Source organism: Macaca nemestrina, chromosome 8 (assembly GCF_043159975.1).
Source record: "Macaca nemestrina isolate mMacNem1 chromosome 8, mMacNem.hap1, whole genome shotgun sequence".
Taxonomy (NCBI): Eukaryota; Metazoa; Chordata; class Mammalia; order Primates; family Cercopithecidae; genus Macaca; species Macaca nemestrina.
In genome coordinates, this window is record NC_092132.1 from 17850577 (window position 1) to 17877633 (window position 27057).

General features: G+C 40.9%; 1 long non-coding RNA gene across 2 annotated transcripts; it reads right to left on the minus strand.

Annotated features, from left to right (window-relative positions):
• Window positions 1-27057, minus strand: LOC105492790 (uncharacterized). Of its 2 annotated transcripts, none has more exons than XR_011606753.1 (4): window positions 26870-27057; window positions 17046-17171; window positions 7093-7371; window positions 1-1240 (listed from the first exon to the last, which is right to left on the minus strand). It is a non-coding gene; the product is annotated as an uncharacterized lncRNA (long non-coding RNA). The 2 variants fall into 2 exon arrangements; XR_011606752.1 differs by lacking the exon at window positions 26870-27057 and adding an exon at window positions 19427-19583.

Genomic DNA, 27057 nt, shown 5'->3' on the forward strand with positions numbered 1-27057 from the left:
ATAAATAAGTAAATAAGTAAAATTTTAAAAAATTAAACAATGAATTATCTGTATCATGGAGAATGATTAATGCTCACATTTTTGTGGAATATGCAAGGGAATGGTGAGGGACTGTGACTGTGCCTTTAGTGGTCAAAAGAGGTTCTGTACCAGGACAAATAGGATGTCTTGAAGAAAAACTACAGCTACCATCAAGTAGAACTCTAGGAGAAGGTAAAAAGGAGGGAAAAAACAAGTATTTATTGAATATCTACTATGTGCCACACATTTTACCACACTTTAAAAATTATCACTCGATTATGTTACTTTTCATTGAAAGCTCTTTGACTGTATGCCTCTGTGTGTCATATTCTCACTAGTAATGAACACAGTGCCTGAAGCATCATTAAATGTTTGTTGAACGAATGTGTTAGGAACTCTTCAAAAGTAATCTCTTTAACTCATAGTCACCCGTGCATTGGCAATTATTATCTTCACTTTGTAGATAAGAACACCAAGATTTGGAAATGTTGAATAATGTGTCCACTGTGTCAGTGGCCAATCTGAAATTCCAGTGTAGGCACCATGATTCCTGGATGGATATTAATATCTAGGGATATTACATACCATGCTGTTAGACTCTTCATGGGAGTCATCCACTTGTGTTCTGTGCTATGGAATGGTGTGTCCTTCTCTTTGATTCTTAATTCCTGCAGATTGTGGGGAAATGGTTCTACCATTGACAACCAAAGGCAAAAGGGGTGCAACCAAAGAAGCTCCCTGACCTAATTCTTTATAGTTAGTGGCAAGTGTGGTGTGGTGAGGGGAAATAGCACTCTATGAAGATTTAATAGTGCAAATTCCACCTTCCTGACAACACCTTTCTTCAGCACTGGATGGGTGTATTAGTTGTTTATCATTGTGTAATAGATCACCTCAAAACTTAATAGCTTAAAAACAACACATTAGCTCACAGTTTTGTACAACAGCCATTATGGAGTGGCTTAACTGGGTATTCTGGATAAGGGTATTTCATGAGGTTGTGGTCAAGATGAGAGCAGGGGATGTTGTCATCTGGAAGCCTCACAGGGACTGGAGGATCCACTTTCCAAAATGGCTCACTTACCTGGCTGTTGGCAAAGGCCCCAGTTTCTTGTTGGCTGTTGGTAGGAGGCCTCAGTTGCTCACCATGTGGGCCTTTCCATAAAGCTGCTTGAGTGTCCTCACAACATGTCAGCTGGACTCCCCCAGAGAGAATGATCTAAGAAAGAGAGAGCAGGGAAGAAGCCACTGTTCTTTATTACCTAGTCTCTCAAATTGCACACTTTTACTTTTACCATATTTTATTCATTAGAAGTGAGTCACATTCTGTGGGAGGGTAATTAGCCTTCACCATTTGGCAGGAGGAGTATCAAATAATTGGTGGGCATATTGTAAAGCTATCATAATGGTTCTGGTAGGCCATATTTTTGCCTCTGCCACTCAATATTTGATCTCCATTTCTTACAGGTATTGTGAAAAGAGAAGGGGCTTTAGAATAAGACAGGCAAATGTTAAACATTGAGTAAATTTTTAATGTCCTTACCCCTTGTTTCTCAAGCATAAAATGAGAATGATTATATCAAATCTTCACAGTTTTGCAGGATGGGTTGCAGGTAATAAAGTCCTAGTGCAATGTCTGGCACAAGGTAAGTGTTTAGGCAGTGGGCTCCTTTCTGTTACATAATGTGGCAACCCTCTTCTCCCCCCTCCACCTCTCAAATATGTGTCTGAGTCAGAACACCAAAGTCACAGACACACAGGTAGAAAACAATTCCTGATTCTATTCTGTTTCCATCATGCCATGCTGCCAGCTTCTGCATGGGGCCATCTTTACTTCTGTGGCAAGGAATATAGTTACTTGTTACAGAAATTAGATTCCAGAATTGGGATATGAGTTGGAAAGGGAACTTAAATGTTCTCCTTCAGTCTTGCTTAAATTCTCATGCTCATTTGCATATGAGATATGAGTTTACATCTAGATTCTCCCACTTGTTATTCTGCCAACCTTGAGTCGCCTTTCTCAGGGTAATAACTTGCCACTCAATTCTGTTGTGAGGTTTAAGTCAAGTAAGATGTGTGTAATTTTCTCCCTAAAGAGTAGCTATTATTTATTGTTTATCATATTTATCATTAACTTCTGTTCCTTAGACCTGACTAAAATATTTCTAATGTCATCTGAAAAGATTGCATTATATTGGGTGGTGTGTGTGTGTGTATACATATGTGTGTATATATATATACATATGGCACCTTTTTTTTAAGAAGCACAAAATATGGTTTGGCCAGTTATTTAGATTATGTATTTCTCACAAAATGAAGTAAGGTCCATATTTTCTCATTTAGCAGAAAAGTGAAATAGAAGGTTAATAGGTTGGCCTAAGCGTCACAGCTGGTAAGTATAGCCACCTAGATTTGAACCATGGAGATCGTTTGAGGTGATGCTCTGCTTTATTTAATCTGTTCAGACAATGGCATTGTGGTCTCATGGGGAGACAGGGTAGATTTTGTGACCTGAATGTCTACTTGTTTGACTATGTGGTACAACTAAAAATTGTGAATCCACTAAATAAGTCTTTGTGTTTAATTTAGTTTAGTGCAATAATAATTTCTAGGGATATTACAAGCCAGGCACTGGAATAGATAATGAGGTACAGCTAGGTGAAGGGGGCAGGATGGAAATGCTGAGGTACAAAAGGGTCATAAAGCCCATTGTAATGTTCCATTTTTGTCTCTAGATAATGACAAGCAGACAGTAACACACTGGTAGCAAACATTGAAGACTGGTGGCCCAGGGGCTCTGATGTTGATGAAATTCCTGATGAAATTGAGTTTTATAATTATACAGTTGACCTGCTTGAAAGAAAGATATCACAGTAGAACAATTTCCTTGGTTCTGCCATTTCATTTATCACCATTGTTTGTCTTTGTTGTCAGTATTAACATCAATTATTAATCATAATGCTCATTTTCCTTCCTAGGCTTCTTTCCTGTCTGACATGTGGAATCTCTTGCTATTAAATTGAGAGGCAGGTGGAAACATTAGTCCTTCTTACGTCATTGGTCATTGTTTCTTCTGAACTAAGAGTTTTTTTCAGTGGGGGCAGAACAATTGGAAAAATCTATTCCAAGTGGCATAAAGACTGGTTTCTTTGCTCTGTACAAAGCATCCCAGTATCACTTAAGTAGCTATTTCTCTGAGGTTGGACTTCAACTAGAACCATGACGGTGGGATGCAGAGAAACTGGCAAATAGGTTAAATCTAAAGCAGGTAGAAATCACAACACTTGGGATGGCAGAAACAGCTAGGTGCCTCCCAAGATCTGCTCTCCCTTTCTGTCTCAGTAACCTAAACTCATTTTATATAGGATAGCAGGCCATCCAGCTAAAAGACTGTATTTACTAGTCTTCTATGGCACTAAGTTGTGACCAATGAGAATTAGCAAAAATACAATGTGAAACTTTTGGGAAGGCTGCTTAAAGGAAGCTGAGTTAACAGGAACTCTCCCTTCCTCAGGCCATTGCCTTTTTCCTTCTAGCCTGCAACACGGATGTGATGGTAGCACTCCCAGAAGCCATCTTGAACTGTAAGTCAACATTAGGCAGAAGCTGCAAGTGAGATGGTGAGGCAGAATGAAGAAGCTTGGACCCCTGATGACCATTATATCATGCTCAGACTTCCCACCTCTGATCTTCTATTATGAGAGAGATATTTATATACCCAAGTTATTTAGATCATTGACATTTTTAGAGCTTCTGTTACATGAAGCTGGTTCTCACCATAGAAAAGCTGGAAGTGACTAGGTGGGGTAGAAAGGGGTTGGGAATGTTGAGAAAGAGAAAAAAAATCAAAGAAGACTCTCGGGTTATTTGGGTGGTGGTCCGATTCACTGAGAATAATACACAAAAGGAAAAAACAAGGTTAGAAGAGAATTAACGTAGTTTTGGAAATGTTAAGGTAGAAGGAGCTGCAGGACATTTAGGAGTGGGAGTCTTACAGGCAGCTGGATATATGTGTTAGGTGCTATGATTAAATATTAAGGAAAGAGATAGAGGTTTGGCCATAACTATCATGTGTGTGATATGTAAAGCTATTGTAGTGGATTAGATTACCCAAGAAGACTTAGATGGTGTTGAAAATTAACATAGAGAAGCTGGGTGAGCTTACTGTGGGACAACTGAGGGTGGTATACATCTCAGTAAGCATATAATTATGATTCCAGTCAGGATGTGGTAAATACACCATTAATGATCCACTTAATTATTCGTCCCCTAGGTAGTCCTATTTTGTTAGGATGGCAAATAAGCAAAATTTTAAGTAATTAGTTTCTCTCTTTCCAAGGGATCTAAGGCAGAGAGTACTGCCAAACAGAGGCACAAATCACCAAGAGATAACTAGCATTGCCCCAGTAAATTGATAGAATTTCAGCCACATCAAAGCTTTGTGATGTCTGAACCTATGTGTTCTAATCATAGGCATGTAAGTTATTTCCAGAGGAGTTGTGTGTTATTGAAATGGACTAATGAATTTCCCCTAACATCTTCAAGGAATAATAAAGTAGCGGACAAAGCACGAATCTAGAAATTAGTTAAGACTGAGTATGTTTGTTGTAACGGTCTCTATTTATGCTATCCCACCTTAACCATCTCAGTCCCGTTTTCTCATAGGAAAATGAAGTAATGTCTCCACTTCATGGTTCTACTGTGAGAAATGTGGGATGATATATTTTAAGTATTGGAATAGTACCTGGCACATCAGACACCCATAATTCCTCATCTCATTTGGTTAACAAAAGGCTAAAGCCCCAGGAATCTGGGGTTCATTTTATAGATGCTTTCAGTTTGAAGATTCTATTATCATAGGGTTTTCTTGACCAGAAGAGAAAGAACTTGAATGAAAAATTTTAAAAAGGAATGAAACGGGGGTAGGGCTGGCATACTGCACAGCTCCATGGGATGCCATTTACATTGTATTGATGCAAACAGCTGCCTTGGAATTGGGCAGTGTGCACTCTGTTATAACTCTATGCAGTGACCCTGTTTGGAAGCTACCTCTTAAAATATTCTTAATAATAATGTTTGTTATCTATTAAAATAAGAAAAGGTATGCCACCATGGGTTTTGTCTTTTGTTGTCTTTAGTTGAGGTGGGACTTCTCAAGGCCTCTTAAGACCCTCACTTTCCCTACTCTCTGACGCACACTTAGTACTTTCCCTTTGCTAATTTTTGCTTTCTCTCTCTCTCTTTTTTTTTTTTTTTTTGCACATGCTACTCCCTTCTTCTGGCATTCTCTCCTAATTTGGCTTTCTTGTGTATATCTTTTTTTTTTTTTTTTTTTTAAGAATCAGCTCAAATGTTGTTCTTCTGGTTGTCTTCCCTGCCAGCTCTGGGTAATATTAAGTGTTCCCTCTCTGTAGTGTCATGATGTCATGGCTGTATCTTTGCCATTGCCCTTGTCTTAAAACTCATGCTCCTCAGCCTGTTCTAGGAGGCTCAATACAGTGATTATTTCTTCAGTTGTAACTCTAGTCACTTTCCTCCCATGGTCCACGCAGAGTCAACACACTCTGTTCATACTGACTTTGGGCTTAATTTGAGCTAGGAAGAGACCTTCTTGCCATGGACTGGGGCCTATTTCTGGAGAAGAGCATGTGTAATCCTGCTCGTGGGTATATAGTATGAACACCCCTTCTTAGCCATGTCATATGCTTCATGTTTTAAAACCTCTGGACTTGTGATATCAAGTTGCCACATGTGGCTATTTAAATTTAAGTTAATTAAAATTAAATAAAAATTTAAAATTCAGTTCCTCAGTTGCATGAGCACCACATTTCAATTGCTCAGTAGTCACATGTTGCTGCTGGTTACCATGTTGGAAAACACAGATATAGTAAATGTCCATCAGTGCAGAAAGTCCTTCTTTTTTTGAAACAGGGTCTTGCTCTGTCACGGAGGCTGTAGTGCAGTGGTACGATCCCTTTTCACTACAACCTCTGCCTCACCGGCTCAAGCAATTCTCATCCCTCAGCTTCCTGAGTAGATAGGACTACAGGTGTGTGCCGCCGTGCCCAGCTAATTTTTGTATTTTTAGTAGAGACAAGATTTCGTCATGTTGGCCAGGCTGGGCTCAAACTCCTAGCCTCAAGTGATCTGTCCTCTCAGAGTTCTGGGATTACAGGTATGAACTACTGTACTCAGTCAGCGTGGAAAGTTCTATTAGACAGTGCTGCACTGGACTTTTCAAATTTTTGAGAGAAAAGGTACCTTTTTTCTCTTGTTACTCAAAATGTTGTCCCAGGACCAGCAGCAGCTCTATCCACTGGTTGCTTTTACAAAACTGCAGAATCTCACACCTACCAAGTCAGAACTACTGAGTCAGAACCTGCACTGTAACAAGATCCTCAGATGATTTGCACCTGAAGGATTCATGTTCTTGAAAGTCATACATTACTGCCTTAAGGATCACTAATTTCAGCTACCTCTCTCCAGATAGTTTCAAGGTTTTCAACTACGCCTGCAAATTGAAAGCTCCTGAAGGGCCTTAAAAAGTGTGGATATTTGATTTTGCCCTCAGAGTTTGTGATATAATTGGCTTGAAGCATAGTTTTAGTACTGGGAACGTGAAAATCTTCCCAGGTGATTCTAATGTGCAGCCAGGCTTGCGAACCACTGCTTTAGAAACAAGACAGAAAGGTTCGGAGAAGGAAAGTGATGGATACAGATCACTAGTAATAGCCTCCCTTATTTCCTAACTCAGAGTCTAGTGCTCATTCTGCCACACCATACAGTCTAACCCTCGGTGGCCTGAATTCTAGAGAAGCACTCTGGACTGATCAAAAATTTTCCCCTATCTTTCTCCACTTGAAGCAATCACTCTGATATCCCTAGTGGAGCTAACTCAGGGACTGCATTGTAATTGCTTGTTAATGTCAAACTGGTAGCTGATGGATTTGCCATCTGCACAAGCCTGCCTTTAATGGCCAATGCTGGGTGTGCAGAGCTTGCAACTCTTCTGGTGGAGATCAATACTCTATTATGGAAGCAACCGGCTGGCAGACACCATGGGGGCCTCACCTTTTGCCTTTAGGTGCACTGGCTCTGCGAAGAATTCCAGTCAGAGTTGCGAAGGTTGTGGGTGAGGGAGCCACTAATGAGCCCAGCAGAGCCCCACAGTGCCACTGCGGCAAGTCTGCATGCAGGGGGACAGCAGCGCTGGCCATTGCCCTGCACATTAAGACGGCCCGCAGGCCAGGCATGGTGTATCATAGGGACAGGATGCACCTTGTCCCTGTGATGTCCAGTCAGTTACATCTTCCACTGCAGTCAGCCTCAAACGTGCCCTATAAGAAACTGCTGGAAAAACAAAAGAAAAGAGAATTCACAGACACTATCCATTCCCTCTGCCCACCCTCCTTTTCTCTCTCTGAATTGTCTTCACTGCAGGTAAAGTGGAGCAGAGGGCAGAAAAGCAGCATTTATAACAATGATAATAACCAGTAGCCTGTATTTATTGAGAGCATAGAATGTTCCCAGAAGTTGGCTAAGTTCTTTCATTCATTTTATTACTTAATTCTCATAACAACACTATGTTGGAGGTAGATTTTACCAAGGAGGAAACTCAGCTCAGAGAAGTTATATGACTTGTTCAAGGTCATACATCTAAGAAGTGATAGAACTAGAATTTGAGCTACATCTGTCACTCAGCAAAGCCCATGCTCTTTACAACCATGTAGTTCAGTTTCCCAAAACACATGCATAAGGCTCTCAGGGCATTACTCATGTGGAGAAGAAAACTGCCAGAAGGACAGCATTTTAATCACTATGCATGTTTCACTGTAGCATTTCCTGTTCTATTTTTAAATGTTAGAATATAATTTATAAACATACATTGCACCAATTTTATAGATGCCACTTGATGATTTTTCTCTTGCAGGTATGTATATATATATATATATATCTCCATGCAACCACAACTGAGTCAAAAATATAAAGCATTTCCACCATCCCGGAAGTGTCCTCAATGGTGCTTCCAACTCGGTCTCCACATCGAGAGATAATATAATTTCTATTAACAGAGATTAGTTTGCTTGGTCTTGAATTTCATGTAAATTGAATTATGCAGTATATATCTGTGTCTGGTTTCATTGGCTTAATTTATTTTTAAGATTCACCCATGTTGCAGCATGCCTGAGTAATTTATTCCCTTTTATTGTTGTATACTACTCATTATATGGATACATCACCATTTATTTTCCATCGTCCTGTTGATGAGCCTGTGGGTTGGTTCTCCATTAGAATCAACTGTTCCCTCCCTTCAGGGTAACCTTGGCCAAAGCTCTCAGTTCCTTTCTCTACCTGGCCCTTGATTCCAGGTTCCAGTGAATATTCTCTCCATTTGTCCCTTCTAGCCTTGAGGTATAAATCTATAATGAACCCTAGGGTACTGCAATATTTTTAAGATTTCCTGAGGTCCTGTTCACAGTGTCTTTTCTTTCCTTTTTTCTTTTTTCTTTCTTTTTCCTCTTTTTATTTTTTTCTGTAAATTCCCATTGGGCAGGACAAGATTTGTATCTAATATGGTGTTACCACGTCCCCAAATCCTAACACTCCTCACCTCTTCTTTCCACCCAGTTGCCAGCAAAGTATCTTGCAGAAGGGAGGGTTACAAAAATGTTGTCTGATAGATGGACTTGCTGAATGAGACATTAGCATTTTATTAAAGTGTCTGAAACTAAAGCTGATGAGTTTCCTACAAGTAGCTCCTCAGAGAAGTCATTGTTTTTAATTCGTTTCTCCCAAGGCAAGCTAAGAAGTAGACCTAGGCCGTTGGCATTCATGGCATGGAATCCAAGGACAAGTTTTCACTGAGCTTTGTGAACTAAGATGAGCAAAGAGATTGCTATGTTTCCTCATCTGGAAAATGAGTAAAATACTACCTGGCCAGCCCCAATTCACAGATGTGTTGTAGAGTAGTAGATGTTAAAGCAAAATTCCCCTTAAATCATAGAGGATCTTGCCATTTATTAGGATTATAAACAAAATTCTGAAATCTGCTATTACAGTTTAATTACCCCAAACACATTCTTTGAGATTCTCAGTGCATGTGTCTACCATCACATCAGCCTGAGAACTGCTGCTGAATAGGTGCAGCTCTTACACAACCCAATGCACATTAACTAGGATGTTATAGATTGTAGGGGCTCTCAGGAAAGCGTTTGAGCTGTGTATCTTCCATTCAGTTCTCTGATGCCATTTCTACTCTCCTCTACCTTGCTCTATTCCCCAGGAGACTGACCTGTATGGACTAAATCAACAGGTTCTCATGTCTCTGATGTCTGCTTGGGTTCAGACAAGGGTGAGCACTAACAAAACACTGAAGGGAGTGGGCAAGTGGAGTTGGGAAGATGACTCACATGCTCCCTCCCTGAAGGGTAAACTTGACCAAAGCTCTCGGCCTCTTTCTCCACCGGGCCCTCTTTGACTCCAGGTTTGAGTAAATATTCTATCCACTTTCCCCTTCTAGCCTTGAGGTATAAATCTATAGTGAACACTGGGGTACTGCAATATTCTTAAGGTTTCCTGGGGTCCTGTCCACACTTGGTAAGTAGTGCCTTTTCTTTTTCTTTCTCTTCCCCTTCCCCTTCCCTCCCCTCCCTTTCCCCCTTTCCTCCCTCCTTCCCTCCCTCCCTTCCTTCCTTCCTTCCTTCCTTCCTTCCTTCCTTCCTTCCTTCCTTCCTTCCTTCCTCCCTCCCTCCTTCCTCCTTCCTTCCTCCTTCCTTCCTCCTTCCTTCCTTCCTCCCTCCTCCTCTCCCCTCCCCTCCCCTCCCTCCCCTTCCCTTCCTTTCCTTTCACTCTGTTGCCCAGGCTAGAGTGCAGTGGTTCCCTTCAAAGTGCCCTAATTTGGGTGTGCTCCTATTGCCTGCTAAGAGCCTGACTGACACGTCAGTCTGCCCAGCTTTCCAAAGCCCTGTATCCAAACATATCCAATGATAATCTCCCTCTCCTTCATTTTTCTTTCTTATTACCTAGGAGAATCCTATGCAATTTATGAGGAATCCTGAGGTTTATGTTTTATTTTTTTTTCTATACACCAACTCCAACACTTTTGAACCCAGTTTTTTTCTTCTTTTTTCTAGAATGCTTGAATGCTACACACATAAGACAACTGTTTCTATTTTACTAAAATGCAAAATAAAAGCTGACCATGGAACTGTCCCAAGCTTCTGTTTGGAGATGGCCCACCTAGGTCAGGGCTGGAGTCTCTACAAAGTACTCATCCTGGGTGAGCTGGAATTTAAAATCTTGGCCTCAGGATTGTGACCTTGGTGCTCCAGGATTAGATTAGGCTTTTCTGAGTGGAATGCTACCATTTCAACCATTCTAAGGAGTCAGCGTTCTTATGTGATTAACTGCAGAAATGACTTTCAAGAGCTGGTGTGATCAGTCCAACCCTCTTGTTTAATGACCAAATCACTTTTACTATTTAATTCTGTTCTTCTGGGGTGATTTAAATGATAAAATATCTTAAGAAGGAAGGAAATCTTATTGAACAAATATTTTGACAAAACACTTGTCACAAATAGGTGAGTTTATCCTGGCTTCTTAGGGAAAGGAGGCTTGGAACATATTTAATTGTGTTAAGATAGGCTATTTTGCTTCTTTTCCCTTTCTACTCTATTCCCAATTGTAAATTTGGTCCACAAACCATGCAACTTTTACATTCAAAGTGTACATATTTCACTCTCCTTTTTGTTGCTAGTGGCCTAGGTCAGGATCCTATCATCTCTCATTCTGATCTATAGAAAAACTTTTTAATTAATCTCTCAGCAACCACTGTCTCCCTCCTCTAATTCATCCTCCAGAATGTCACCAAATATTCTTCTAAACCATAGAAACACTTATGCCACATACCTTTTCAGAAATTATCATTCTAGAGTTTATAATAAATCCCTATATTCCTCAAGGCCCCTGTCCCTGGAATGCTGCTGTCCTAGAAAGAATCTCAACATTTTTCAGTCATCAAATAGAGGGTGCATCTTTATCCCACAACATCTTATTTTAGGACAGAGGACAACATCACCAGCATAATGGGGTAAGAAACAGTGACATGATGCAATGGTCCTATTCATGGGGTTGCACAGGAGGAAATGGTGCCTAATGGTACTCATGAAATGTTCTCAGAGTTATTTTGCAATTAGGGTAGATGTCGCTCAAGGCTGGATCTGCACAGGGGAAACCTGATCCAAATAAATATTTGATGGGGTGAGGATATTGCCACATAATATCCCTATTTTATGGAAAATATTATCCTGCATTTCATTGATGAGGAAACTGATGTAAAGAGAGGGTACATAATTCATGGTTTTGTGGTCACCCAACCTCTAGTGATCTCAAATGAACTTAGATTTTCACAGGATGGACACAAAGGGGTGAGAGGCAGAGAAGTGTTCTTTGGTTCCATTCCCTGCTTCCCTTAGATCTGCTGCTTGATTTCCATTCCATCTGGCTAGTGCCTATTTTCATGTCAGTTTTATAATGTGTGGATTCTTGGCCCAGCTTAAGAACTGTTGAGCTGTATGCATGCTGGGCTGGCAGATCCAAGAGAGAGGAACTCTACTCAGATATTTACCCTCCAACTTTGTGCACAGACACAGATGCTTATGGAATGTGGATGGGAAATTCCTGATGGAGACATCCGTGCTGGTTTAAGCCGTCTAATTAGAACCAACATTTAAAGCCACCTGAAGTTCAAAAAGTTCAGACAAAGCTGGTTTCAAGAAATCAGAGATAACATACTTTTTTTCCTAGGCAAAGAAAGGGAAACATTTTCTGTATAACTTCCTGCTCTTATATGGCTTTTTCATTCACCGTATATTGAATGCCTAATGAATGTCTAGCTGAGTTCTGGGGCACAGAGATAAAAATGTCTGTTTTCATGTCACTGAGGAACCTACTAGCAGTCTAGTGAAAAGGACCCAAATGATTGCAATACAGTGTGATTAGCACTATAATTGGTGGGCATACAGGATTTGCTGGAGAACAGAGGAAGCAGGAAGGAGGGGAAGTAGAGTAGCAATTCTGGAGTGGTACTAAGTAGCAATGCTGTGCTGTTGTTATACATGTTCTTGTTTAATCTTCCATCACTGCTGGAGGGACAGTATAATTTTCCCTTGATTCTCAGACAAGTAAAGCAACCTTCCCAGGGTCCCAAACCTAGGATTAAGGGCTTTTACAAAAGTTGCATCTGCAGGGTTCTAAGGCAGTGGTTCTTTTTACCTGGGCTTGCTGGAGGGGCTGCGATCATGCTCTTCACATGTAGGCTGTGTGCTGAAGGGAGACTTGGAATGTACCAGCCTGAGTGAAGGACATTCTAGGCAGCACGAGTCTAAGCCTTGAGAAATCAAAGAGTCCAGGGATCATGGGATCATGTAAAAATGACCAGCCCTTCTTTATGTCTAAAGAGAGGGTCAGAAAGAAGGGGTGATAGAGGGAACTAGCAATGCAGGTGGTGTCAGCTTGTTATATGCCATAATGTCGTTTTTGTGCTAGAAAACAGGCTATCAATTTGGAATTTTCATTTGTTTGCTTTGTGTTAGCAATTTACTTTTTAGACTTTCCTCCTAACATTTAACAAACTGAAGTGTATAATGAATGCCCACAGGCCAATGGGAGCAAGAGAGGCCATACAAGAGGAGAAAGCACCCCAGATTTGGATTCATAGACTAGCCTTGTTTCTTTGATCCACCATTTAAACCTACATAAACTTTAGGCTGTTATTTGACTCCTTTGAGGTTTACTGTCCTCACTTGTGAAGTGGTGGCAATTTTTTAGTCCTACTAATCAAGCCTGGGTATCAAACACCATCATAGATATGGGGTCCTCATGCAAACTCTAATGTATTGGGCAAACACTAGTTTCTCAGCTTTGGGCATAATGGTAGCATATAGAATCAAAGGAGAACTCTTCTTCTTGATTGGATTTCCACCAGGAAAAGAATAAAAATTGCTGTTGTGTCTCATCCTTTTTGTTTTTTTCTGCAACTGCTTTGCCAAAGTTTTTCTTCTGTTCCCAGTTGTAAATGGCCTTGTGCATCCTTTGAAAGAAGACCAGGCCAGGGAAGACAAACTGGTTCTGATGTGGAAGAATCACTTGAAATGGAGAGACAGATATGAACTTGTATGTGCCTCTCTTGTCCTATGAAGAAGGTATGAGTATCCTTGGTTCACAGATAAGGAAACTGAGACTCAGCGATGAAGTCATGTGTCTGAGATCACATGGTGAGCAAGTCCTAGAGCCTGAGGCGAGCCTAGGTCTGGCAGGTTCCAATGCCTGTGTTCTTTCCACTCCTTTCTGTTGCCTGCAGCAAAAAAGCTCCTTTGAGCAAATCGATAGGGCTGTCAGCTAAGTTCAAGCCAGGGTTGAGGCGGAAGTTGACACAGGGCTCTGAATGTTCTAGCTAAGACTTTGTGGAGGCTTTTACCAGCCAATCTTCAGAAGAAAACCTCCACCCAGAACCAGATGAGATCAACCTGGGCTGTAATGAACTAACAACTTCCAGAGTGAGAATGCCTCTCGTGTTGGCTCCAGTAGACAGCAGGAAAACAAGTCAGAAATGAGGAACCAGAAAGCCACTGAGAGAAGATTTTGCTACTTGGACCATTTCCTGGAATATTGCTGTCAAATAAGGAAAAGCCTGATAACGTTTTCAGGTGCATGTGTGTATACAGTTTTAAAGGAAGTGTTATTAAAGAACATCAGATTCAAGACTTATACAAGAAATGCCTTCAGTTTGGCGAGACCATACTTGCAGCCGGGGGGTTCTTTCACTGTTGGAGGTGTCTGCAGGTAGCGCACCTGTCCAGTGGGAATGCTCTGTCAAGATGCAGTAGTGTCATCTGGGCTGATCTTGCCCACGGCTCTCTTCCCAGAGTAGAACTGAGGGGAAGCTGAACACCTGCAGGATATCTTGGGAATGACATTCAAAAAGCTACAGCTGTCCTGGCTGAGCCAGGAGCCTGGCAAGCACTTGGAGCACACATTATTTATGTCAGCAATCTCTGTCAGCGCCACATCTGGGGATAAAGGATCAAACCCCAACAAATTTAATTAAGGCTCATCACGTAGATGAAATTGAGATGCTAGACTAGGCAATTTGTAATGGTTAGAAAATGCCCTTCTAAGCTTCATCTAATGCATTGGCTTCTTGGCATCTCCCAGAGAAAGCTCTCACCAGATACACCCCAGAGAGATGACACCTTTTAGAAGTTCAGGGACCACATAAAGGTTGGTGATGGATGTTTTCCTCAGGGGCGATTATGGCTCTTTAGTCTAATAGCTCTCCTATTCATACCATATTAAGGGCTTAATATGAACTGAAATGGTGCTGCTGGTAGCTTTAAAAGCTGACGTAAACTTAAGGGCTCTTTAGAAAACATAATATCCATGGGAAAATAGATGGCATAAAACCATAAACAAAACACAGCTCACCAATGCATTGATATAGGCCAAACTGGTATTACAGTCTGCTGGGAAAGTGGGCTCATTCCTTGTACATTTGTACATTTTGGGGGTAGGTCAGGAATCAGGAGACACAGAATGCCTTCTTGTTGGGACTTGCTGGTAGAACTTCCGTAGGGCATGCCAAACCCTTCCCTTATTAACTATTTGACTCTTCCTACAGGCCCAAACATATTACCTGGGCAGTTGAGAAACGAGAACAGTTGTGGGACAAAGAACACATTGTTAAATTGCAGAGTTGCACAGTTATTGCCTGGAGCGCCAGGTTAAAGGAAACTGAACTGTGGGGTTGGCTGGCACTGTCTGTATACACAGCCCAGTCTAAGGCCCCAATCCTGAGAAACTTGCTGGGTTCCTGCCCTTTGATTCAGAGAAAGCAGCTTTCCAGCTGGGGCCGACTCCCTCCCCCACATAAAATAAAATAAAGTCAATAGCACATAAAAATTCTTTGTACTTTTCTCAGTGCCTTTCATCTGCTGAGCTCAAAGGACGATGAGGGTATTAACTCTGGCTACACCTCTTAGTGGTAGGAGGAGAGTTTATTCGTCCCTCTGTTTTATGGATGGGGAGCTGAGATAGGGAGAGGTTAAGCAATTTGACCAGGGTCACGCAATTGGTCAGAGGTGGAGCTGGAAGGGAAATCAGGTTTTCTAATTCCAAGTCTAGTGCCCCCTGCAGGCTATATGGAGCGATGCAGCTTCTAAAAAATGCTGGAGGGCTGTGGAAGTGGAATCATGCAATAAGAGCAGGAAAAGAAGCTTGTAATCATTTGGACGACGCCTTCATTTCCCAGATGCGGAGAATGAGGCTGGGAAAGTTGATGGTGATTTTTCCAAATTCAAATAGGTAGTTAATTACAGAGTAGAGTCTAGAATTTTGTCTCTTGACTTCTAGTCCAAGGTGGTTTCCTCTTAGCTCTTGGGGAGTCTCTGTTGATATCTCACTCTTGGTGTCTATACCAGTTTTGTAAACTTTAGCATACCTAGCAATTTAATTGGTGTTCAAGAAATGTCTGATGATCATTTGATAGTCTCATACTAGCTTTCTTCTTCTCTGAATTTGTATTCATTTTTCAGCAATCAGGTCAAGACCCAGAATGTCCAGGAAAGTCCACCTGATCACCTCGGAATTGCTAGAGCCTCTATTATTTGAATCCCACATTTGGCTCTGGAATTAGGGATTATTTCCTACTGTAAATCTTCTCTGTTCCTCCTCTTTACTATTCAACCCGGCAGGCTACGTTTCTATAACCCTTTGTACCTAACTGTTCCAGCATAAGAAACATTTGGCTATAATCTTTGATGTATTTTTATCTCCTCTCCACAAGACCCTTTATACAAATTGAATCATATAACGTTAAAACACTGATGAGTTGCAAATTTAAACACTTTTTTTTTAACAAATGAAGGAAAAGAGGGGTGAAGTAATTTTTCCAGGGTTTCATTTCTAGTGAATCACATAGGAGGCAAGCCTTATTAAAATGAAATTTTGTGCTATCTCTTTTGAGGGCATCAAGCATTTTTCACAGCTCTCTCTTCTTCACAGGAACTAGAATGATGGTAATCACTTATGACGTTGTGGTTGGTTTGAAGGGAAGTGGCTCAAAACCCATCCTCTGCCACTATTAGCGATGAACCGTAATTTTTGTTGTATCTGCCTTCTACGTCCACACATGTGGGTGAATGTGTGTGTTCCACACCTCCACAAATCCTTTCATCTAGTCAAATATATCTTTACATTTCTGCTTTTATTGCAAACTATGTATAAAGTACATAAGACAGTGATTATACTTTGGAAGACTTTTCCAACAGCCCCTTTCCCCATGAGATTCTAACATGCCCTCCAAATTCTTTTCTAGTTGAGGATCACTGGGAAGAGTTGTATTACTTCAAGTAACCCTAACTGATATAACAAATAAATTCCACATACATAAAGGCTCACACTTATCAGAAATTTCTTTCTTGCTCAATTTAACAGTTCTGAAGATGGCTGAATATGTTGTTGGGTGATTCTGCTCCATGTGCTCATTGAGGGACCTAGGGCGACAGAACTAAGTCATCCTTAACATCTGCTTCTAAGATTGCTATGCTGATTTTAATCTCAGCTAGCCAAAAGGGCAAAGGGGCTTGAAGAAGCACATGTTGGGAGATTCCAGGGCCAGACCTGGAAGTCCCATGTCTCAAAAGTCACACTATATTTTAACTCTAAGGAGATTGGGAAATATAATTCAGGTATGTACCCAGGAAGAGAAGAATAAATTTGTTCAGAGCTCAGATCGCTGATATCATCTCATTATAATGCCTATGTTGGTAGCAACTTTTTCATTCATTTACTTTTTCATTCATTTTTTTTACTAATAAACTTGGCTATTAATTGAGAGGTTATTGTGTGTTAGGCATGATAGTTATGAAACAGGCAAAAGCGGGCAAAGTACTTGCCTTCAGGGAGCTCATGAACAAATACAGAAACAGTCATAATTCAAATACTTACATAAATCAATGTACACTTACATTTCTGCAGGTGCTGGTTTTGAAAGAGAGGCATATGGTATGATGAGAGCTTATAACAAAAGCTTGTGACTTAGCCTGGGTGAGTCAGGGGTGATTTTCCTGAAGATGTGTTTTCTGAACAGAAATCTGAAGAAGAAATAGGAGTTAACCAATTGGTTGAAGGGTGAGAGCCAGGAAAAAAAATTTCATTGCCAGTTCCAAATAAAAATGTGTCTAACACGCAAGACAATTTCTGTACTGAGAAGGGGGATTAGGGATGCTACAAACCCATAATTTAATTTGGTCTGGTGATCATGTAGTCTTGAATGACACCAACTGCCTGTCTTCACTCAACTAGTGGCTTTCGCAGTGACCAGGGTGAGGTTGTCCAGGTGTGGACAGTCCACCTGAGTTAGGAGCGGCTGAGCAATCTACCTGACCAACTACCCGAGCATGATATCAGTGGACCTTCTTCGGTTCAGAGGAGTTCCTGCTTTGGCTACAGCAATAATGCTCAGCTGAGGATAGTTAGGAATCTCTGGTGTACTGAAGGTTAATCAAATATGTTACTGCCTGACCTCAGGCTGTTCTGCTACCTGAATCAATAGAGAAAGTCTTCAGTTTGCTCTTCTTGTGTGTGTGTTTTTGCCATGGTGCTCTGGTTGTGTCAATATTCACTATACTGCCTTGTGTTGTAGCATGTCAGGACAATATCCTACAATAACAGGGTACAGGAAGTCTGGCACAATACAAGGGAAAAGTAAGCATGAGAAAAAGAGGAAGATGCACAAAGTCATTTATTTGCAAGATAATGAGCAGGTTAGACATTTTTATTTTTGGAAGCGGCTTGTTTCCCAGGGCTAACACCCTGCAGGTAGCAGAGCCCCATGTACTGTTTAAAATGAGGTGTGATCCTATCAACACTATAACTTGATATATATGTTTTAACGGCATATCCTGCCAAGAAAGATATTAATGAGCTATTGCACCATTTGTTCTGCTGTTGCTTATACACAAATGCTGAGTCCAAATGAGATTCCTTGGGGGTTTGCGATTAAGGCTGGAAAAGAATTACCCACATAAGCTGATTTTGTGGAGCATGTTCTGTGGTGGGAGTAACAAAGTTTATTTAAAAAGTGCAGTTGGTCAGGCTACCTTTTCTACAGATAGATTTAGTCTCAACTAGTGAAATATTAATGACTCATTTAATTTTCCCAGCTTTCATCTCTCTATGTATGAATTGAGAGCATGTGAGACTTTTGCAGTCTGCTGACCAAAAGTAGATGAGGAGCTCCTTTATAACTGTTGAGTGTGCATAGAAGTTTTGAAGGTGCTGGTCAGGCAGGGTGAGAGCCAAAGGTGTGCCCTTGGCTTCTGAAATCTTGACTTTTAGCTGTCCCCTACCCTTCTTGGTGGTAGACCTAGAAATTTTTCTCCTCAGAAGCTCTTTTCTAGGCAAGACATGAAATCAGAACCCCCAAAGTTTTTCTTACTTGCAATTTGTTTACACTCACTCAAAATAAAGCAATAATATCCATGAAAAGACAGGTTTGAAAGGCTAGAAACTTAGTACTAACACACATTAAAGCATGCAATTATTACAATTTAAAATATCCTTCTGCACACTATGGTCAAATGCCTCCTGGGGCATGGTGGCCATTCTTTGGGAAACACTGTGCTAAAGGAATCAGCAAAAATGTGTCTGGAATAGTGAAAGTAATTCCTTTTCATAGTTGTAAATATATTTCAGTGGAACATTTGACAACTGAAGTAACTCCATGGCCTCAATTCACTTCTCTCTTTCTTTCCTCTCTCCTTCTTTTTCTTTTTCTGGGCTTTCTTCTCTCTGTCCTCCCCCTTTCACTGATTTCCTTGTAGTTGCCAAGAACGATACCACATTTATTGTCACCATAGACCTTCAGATTAGTTTCTTGTCTGCTTCTTGAGGGCAGGGACTATGCTTGAGCTATGTGGTATCCTCAGAAACTGCCGCAATGCCTAGCCCAGGGAAGGACTTCAGAAAGGCTATGATAGGTGCATAGACACTGTCCCTGAAGTCACAGCACTCTGGACTTAATAGGAGAAATGGACCGTAAACCAGAAGTGGCGAATGCTGCGATCTGGGCATGCACAGGCTCCAGTGGTGAGACAAATGGGTGAGGAGTGGTCTTGGTGCCTTTACGAAGGAGACTCGAGATCCATCATGAAGAATGAACAGATGAAAGAGAGAGACATGCAAGGCGAGAAACAGCAGGGAAGCCTGAAAGGGAAGGATGAGTTTAAGGGTTATGAAGACCTTGGTTTTGAAGGTGAAGGTAGGGCTAGGTAGAAAATAAGAACAACAACAACAACAACAATAGCAAATACTTTAGCATAGTTGGCACTTACAGTGTGCCACTTACTATTTTAAGCACTTCATAAGTACTGCTTTCCTTAATCCTCACAACCACCTTGTGAGACTGAGTATTATGAGGATCCCTATTTCATGAGTGAAGAATGGAAATGATACCAGGTTGCCCAGGTAGAATGGCAAAGTTGGTGGGTTCATAGAAGCACTCTGACTTCAGATTCTGTCTTCTTAAGGACCGTGTTTCCTGGATCAGAAAATAAGAGTGGAAAGATAAAAAAAAAAAGGTAGTGTGTACTGAGAACTAAATATCTAATGGCGCAATTGCAGAGACTGGGGTGTAGGCTGGTGGTGAGAGTAAAATTTCATGATGGGAAAGGTGTCATTGGGTAGGTAGCCACTCACCTTGCTCACTCCTCAGAATAGCTTGGAATGGCAAAGTGGCTTTTTTGCCAGGTGGTGGAGGCAGGTGTCAATCAGCAAACATTCACCAACACTTCTTATGTGCCAATCAGTGAGTTAAGTATACAGAAAAGTATATACATTCTCCTGCCCTTGAGGCTGACACAATCTTTGCCTTAGAAAGGAAACAGATAAGCAGGCAGTGATTCCTCAAAGTGATACAAGTCATGGTCGTTCCATAAAACCATGGTGGGTGGGGATACAAAAGAGAGAACCTGCTTGGAACATGTGTGTGCACGTGTGTGTCTGTCTTAGGCAAAGCTTCACAGAGGGCACACAAAGAAAGCTGAATCTGGAAGGATGAATGAGAGTTTGATAGAAGAGGAATAGAAGCGTTTCTGGCAAAGAGAACGTTGTGAGAGAAAGCAGTGTTGTAAGAGGGCAGGAAGTGTTTGGGAAAGAGAAGTTTAGTTTGGCTGTGTGTCCAGAATGATGGTTGGCACATAGTGGATGCTTCATGGTTTTGAATGAATGAGTGAAAAGATAAATGAATGGCATCAGTGGTAGAGGAGGTTAAGGGGGGTTATTGATGAAGGTCCTGGTAGGCATGGCCATAGAGAGTGGTCTTTATTTTGTAGGCAATGGGAGCCCATTGTGTTTTCTGAACAAAGAAAAAAATATCAGATTTATGGATTAGAAAACACATTCTTGCAGATGTTTTGAGGGCAGAATTGAAGTGGTGAACTTTGCAATGGTCTAAGTAAAAGAGGCAGTGGGCATCAAGAGGAGGGAAAAGATTTGAAACATACTTGTGGGGAAGAATATAAAGGACAGCAGGGAAGACAGAGGGTGAGGAGGGTTGGAAGTCACAAACATTGGTTGTAAACCATGGCCCAAAGCATTTGACACTTGACCCAATGTCTTACATATGGGCCCATGGGAAACAAAGTCTTCCACTGGGCTTATTCTGTGTCATCTGTCACCAATTATCCATCAAACAGGAAGCCTTAATTGGAAATGAAGATTTAGAAAAGGGGCAAAGTCAGTATTGACAAAATACCAAGAAATTGGCAGCATGTGTGTGTGTGTGTGTGTTCATGTGTGTGTTTCAGGTTGGAACACTTAAGAAATGTATTTTGGCAGAAGTGGAGGAACAAGGAGTCTGGGGAAATAAAGCTCTTTTTTTTACCAGAACTTACTCAGTGCTGGAGTTCATTTATAGGAAAGTGAAGTGCCTATGGAGAGAACAGGGGCCTCTTTCTCAGAGGTCTTGCTCCATCCAGCTTGCTGGGTTTTGGCAGTAGGTGGATAAGGGCTAATACTGGGAAGGGGAGCATTTGTGGGATCAGAGGCATCACTATTGATTAAACGTGGTCCATTGCTCTCATATTTTTACTATCCCCATGTGTCCTTCCTTTCAAACTGGCAGCTACAAGCAGCAAAAGGAAATTGGAGCCTGTGTGATTTTTGCCTCACTGGTTTGAGCTTTGACTTTATTTATGCCTTTAATTTTCCATTTAGCAGATAATTGTTGCTTTGCATTCTGTTTCATGAAATGTCCTGGAGTTGAAATTAGATTCTGCCCTTGGACGTGCATCTCTGATTCCTGTTGACAGCCCCCATGATATCATCCTTTAAGCTGAGCTCTTTTCAAAGCAGACCAAGCTTCCACGCATGGAGTTTCTCACTCTCCTCTTTCTTTTCCATTTCTGGGCTTCTTTGGAACCACTGCAAACGGTTCACCAGTCCCTTCCAGTCTTGATCCTTTAACACCTGGCTAAATCTTCAAGCAGTCAGCCACGAGGAAGACTGTTCTAGAGGAGAAGAAACGTGGGCTTTGGGGTGGCCACCTTGCTCTGCCACTTGAGTGTGAAGTGACATTGGAAAATTACTTAACCATTATGGCCTCTGTAAAATGGGAATAAAAAGCAGCTTATTCTAAAGATCATTGCAGTTATTTAAAATATGATGCCTAAATAATGAAAACATGCCTAGAACCTCATGTACAGTTAGTAAATATTAACTATTGTCAATTTTATAACTTTTTGATTTATAAGGGCTTCAAACAAAGGAGAGGGCATTGGGGGCTTAGTATTTTCATGTAACATTTCTTGGAGATTGCTTTTCTGCAAACAATGAATTAAAAGAAGACTTCTTTGGGGAAGAGAGACTTCATTTAGATCTTGAAGGATGAAAAGATTTGGCTGGACAGAGATGACTCCTTGGCTTGGACTGACAGATCGAAGGCTCTGCTTGGCCACTGGGTGCTGAGAGGTGTCAGATGTATGTCTGTTCTCCTGTGCAAAATAATTTATGCTGCCACTGCTCTGCAGCTTATGGTGCTCTTCTCAATGAGTCTTGCAGGGTTACGGCTACACTTCCATCTTTACCTACACCACCTCCTTCTTCTCTCATCACATATCTTCTCTTGATAGGTGTCTCCCCATCCTCTCTCAGTGGGTCCAAACACTAAATTCTTGGGTCTTCAAATGTGGATATGAATTATATAGCTCATTTTTGCCATCCCTTAGTATTGCCGAATTTTTGTTTTGTTTTGTTTTTGTTTTTTGAGATGTAGTCTCACTCTGTCACCCAGGCTGGAGTGCAGTGGTACAATCTTGGCTCACTGCGATCTCCTCCTCCTGGGTTCAAGTGATTCTCCTGCCTCAGCCTCCCAAGTAGCTGGGATTACAGGTGTCCACCACTATGCCCAGCTAATTTTTGTAGTTTTAGTAGAGACAGGGTTTCACCCTGTTGGCCAGGCTGGCCTCGAACTCCTGACCTCAGGTGATCCACCCGCCTCGGCCTCCCCAAGTGCTGGGATTACAGGCATGAGTCACCACGCCCAGCCTGAATGGTTTTTAAATTGTTCCCTCCCTCTCTCCTTTCCTCCTTTCCTATATCCTTTCTTCCCTCCTTCCTTTTCATCCTTTCTGGTATGATGATCATTTGAATATAATGACCACACCTGGCTTTAATTTCCAACTCTGCCACTTATAAACCGTAAGCAAACTTTTCGTATCTCCAAACATCTGTTTCCTTCTCTGTAAAATGAGAAAAATAATTATATACATAGGAATCTCAGGATGATTAAATGTACTAATATGTGTCAGGGCATTCTTCAGCATTTCTGACCTAGAATAAAAGCTCAATAAATGCCTTTTTTAGTTACTATTCAACAAGCATTTGTTTGATGAAAAAGTACATATGTATATTTTGTACACACACATATACGCATATGCATACAGACATTATATAAATACATATAATTAGAAAAGTGCAGAAGACAATTTGGAGTTTCTCAGACCATTGAGGTCCCCAGGCAAAAAGCTCTGGAGAACAGAACCTCCATGGGTTTGCTCATCCTGTGCCCTCCCCTGGAATGACATTTTTACTGATACTATTTCTTTTCAAAATGCTGTGGCTCCAGCAGGGCCTCAGTTAGCCTTACTGCATTGCCTAAGCCTTTCCTCCTGCCTCTCCTCCTCACCACAGTGCCCAGTACAGTGCCTGCAAGCAACAGAAATCTAATACGGACTTCCAAAACTGCATACACTGAGATAAAAATAAATTCAAACTCTGCCACTTATAAACTAGTCAGATTGTAGAAGACTTTATTCCATCACATCAGTTAAAAGGCCAACAGGAACCACATCTCCAGCATTTGCTAGTAGAACTCAGTCAGTGCTGCCTCACTCTGCACAAGGACTGTGATGGTTCAGGTGAACGAACAATCAGAGACCTTTTGAAGTAAGTGTAAGATCAGATCAAAATTAACAATGTGGAATAACCCACATTTTGTGTGAATTAATTTATAATCATAAATAAGATATATTCCATATGTAGGAAATAGTCCTTTTTCTGTTTTGTTCACTGCCGTGTCCTTTTGGACCTCACAGCCCTCAGCACTCAATGGGCTGTAATAAATAGAAGCAAATGAGTGAATGAAGGAATGAATGGGTAGCTGAAGGAAAATAAGCTGGCTTAAACTGCTACAATTTATTGAGTGCTTATTTGCATGCCAGAAACTTAACATACATTATTTAACCTGAAAAACATTATGGTAGACTCTGTTATTATTTTCATTTTTCCCAGTGAGGAAATTAAAGTTTAGAGAAGTTTGATCCCTATGCCAAGGGCCACACAACCAGGTCTGGGGGTTTTAACCATCAGAATACACAATTAAATGCCTTGTTTTAATCTCACCAAATGGTAAAAGAAAAAATTAAAACTTTAACATTGTAATTTAGTCTGAAACTGATTAAAATCTCTAGTGGTTGCTCAATCAGGTGGGATATGGTTTCATATTCCATAGGGCTCTGCCTCAGTTTCTCCATCTGTAAAGTGGAAATGATGAAGCCTGCATTCTCTCTCTGGGAGGTTATGAGATTTAATTAGGGCAATGGTTATAAAGATGCTTTGAAGTTAGAAAGTGCTTATTAATATCAGGGCTCATGACTATGTTTCCAAATAGGATATCCTTGTCTTTAAAGCCAATTGCCTGGGATGAGCCCCAAAGGCCTCCCAGAGGGAATGGTAGGAAACATTAGCCTTGGATGCCTAATTCAGCCCATATGGTTTTGCAGCAATTCCATAAGTAAAGAGGAGACTGAATGATCCCATCTCTTTAACGTTCAAGTGTGGGAACATTAAGAGTTTGCTCCTTAATGATTATAACATTCAGGAATGTTGGCACCTTTTCTTCCTGACTTCACGTTATGAAACTCGGGGAGTGTTGAGTAACAGGATGTACGTTCATGCCATTTTCAGTTTCTTTGGGGGTTCATTTTGGGAAACCTTCCTTCAAGCAAGAGCTTCAGTGGTTAGACACGGAACAGCCCTTTAACCTCAGGGCTATTGCCTCCAATGTGGTGTAAAGGTCCTAGTTTGTGGAGTAACAGTTGGATCCTGTTCCTCATCAGTTAGGAGTCATTGTTTGCAAATGTGTTCCCCAATGGAAAAGGATTCGATCCTGGACAGTAGGGAACATTATGTTCATATTGCAAAATCTTGGTACAATCTAGTCTTGGGCTGATGGGAGATTTGATGAAGCATTCTTCTTCTTGGCTGAAAATGTCATCGTAGGGCTCGGTACACTGCCATATCTGGTCCCTTTCCCCTGACACACTCCCATGCACACTGCAAGGCAAAAATTAAATAAATCTTTTTGGTTCTGTTGGAGGTGCCCCAGGGCTATGGGAGGATCACAGAACTCAGATCAAAAAACTGATTTTGCCTTGCTAATGTGTTACTTGAGCAGGTTGTTTTAAATCTGCAGCCTAAGTTTTCTTACCTGATTTAGTAATCATAATATATGATACTTTTTGTCACCCAGGGTTTTCATAATTATCCAATGAGTCTATATGTCTGCTTCTATCTATCTGTCTACTGATCAATAAAGAAATGGGAGGCAGTCTAGCATGATGGCTATGATGTGTATTTAAATGCTGTGTGGACTTGGGAAAGTTACTTAACCTTTGTAAACCTCAGTTTCTTCCTCTGAAACAGAGAGCTAAAAATACAATACCTGTCTCAAAATGTTGCAAAAATTAAATGAGATGATCTCTGTTGAAGGAAATAGCACAAAACTTGGCACAAGATAAGCTTTTGATAAATATCAGCTATGGTCATTATCCTCATTGTTAGAAGAATGATTTAAAAAATTAGAAGTTTCTATACATACAGAAAATATTATTATTGTTTAAATTTGCTCTCTATTTGGGTAAAAAGCAATTCTGAGGCTTACCAATTGTTCCTTGGAAAAATGAATTATTGACCAGGTTATTGGCTTCAGCACATTTCATCCTCAGCAGGAACAAGAGAAGTGCAAAATCTGCTGGTGCAGTTGTGGCCCACTTACAGGGGTACACTTGAGGAAACTCAGCTCAGTGAGAATCTGATTGCAATTGTTTCTTGTGAGGTCAATGTCTTTTGCAGATTAGGATCAATGTTGAAAAGATGCCTGGAAAGCGAATCTTCACATATTGAAAGCTCTCTTCGTACTTTTTCTTTATAAATGTACAAATATGTTCATCCAGAAACTGAGATATAAAACACACTGGCAAACATAACCAATAGTTCCAATCACTGCTGCAATGGGAAAATAGCAAGTGTGCTAATAAGATAAACCAAAATTGTAAAAGAGCTAGGTTTTCCTTTGCAATGTGGTATCTTGATACCTAGAAGTAATGCATGCCGAGAGAACAACAGAGTCACCTATGTGGTCTTTAACATACATGCAGGGGTCCAGCTATGCCCCTTAAGCTTCTGATTTGTATGTCTGGGGTGAAGTGCAGTATGTTTTGTACTTTTGTTTGTTGTCACTCCATGTATGATACTTATGTGACAAACGCTGAAAGGGAAGACATTAGCATCCTAACTGAACAGAACCCAATCACTAATTTAATAGTTCGACTCAATATTTTGCCTTGACTATATCTTCATTTGACTGTGCAGATCTTGTTTTCTAGCTCTTAATTTTAAAACGGACTTTTTCTTTCTTCATCAGCCTCTTTGTGCTAAAGAGAAGGAAATGTGGTTGTGGAAAGGGAACAGGTGGCAGGAACATAGCGATGGAAAAAACAGAGAACCCTGATTAGAATACACAGACTACTTTAAAGAAAGTGAAACAAGATTGTATTTTTGGAACCAAAAAGAGGCAAGGAATTCTGAAGAGTGAGTTTTCAGATAATGAATATGCAGCTACTGAATTATGAAGGCTGGAGTTATGCAAGTCTGTTACTTTACTCAGTTGTGATTAGTAAGATCTGATCTGCTTAAAATAAAACACATAGATGCATATTCCCAAAGTGGTTTCAATAAAAAGAACAGAAGAATCAAAATCTATAAATGTGGTTTCCCTGCAGAACCCAGTGGGCTGTCTGTTTACAGGTATGGTAGACAGTTTCCAAGATGGCTTCACCAACACTGCTCACTTCAAGAGGTGGAGTCTTAAATCTAGGCTGACAGTAGTGATTGTTTAATAGAATGTGGAAGAAATGACATCCTGGGACTTTCAAGGCTAGGTCATAACAAGTCTTACAGTGTCTGCCTGAATCTCTTAGAACACTCACTTCTGGGAAGCCTCGGAACCCACCTGCCATGCGGGGAGAAACCCAAGTGACATGGAGATGCCATGTGTAGTTTCTCTGGTTGACAGTCCCAGGTGAACAGCTGACCTTTGCCACAACAGCCACATGAATGAGCCATTTTGAATGTTTCTGTTCAGCGTAGCCCTTGGATGACTGTATCCATGCCAGCATTCCAGCCAATACCATGTGGATG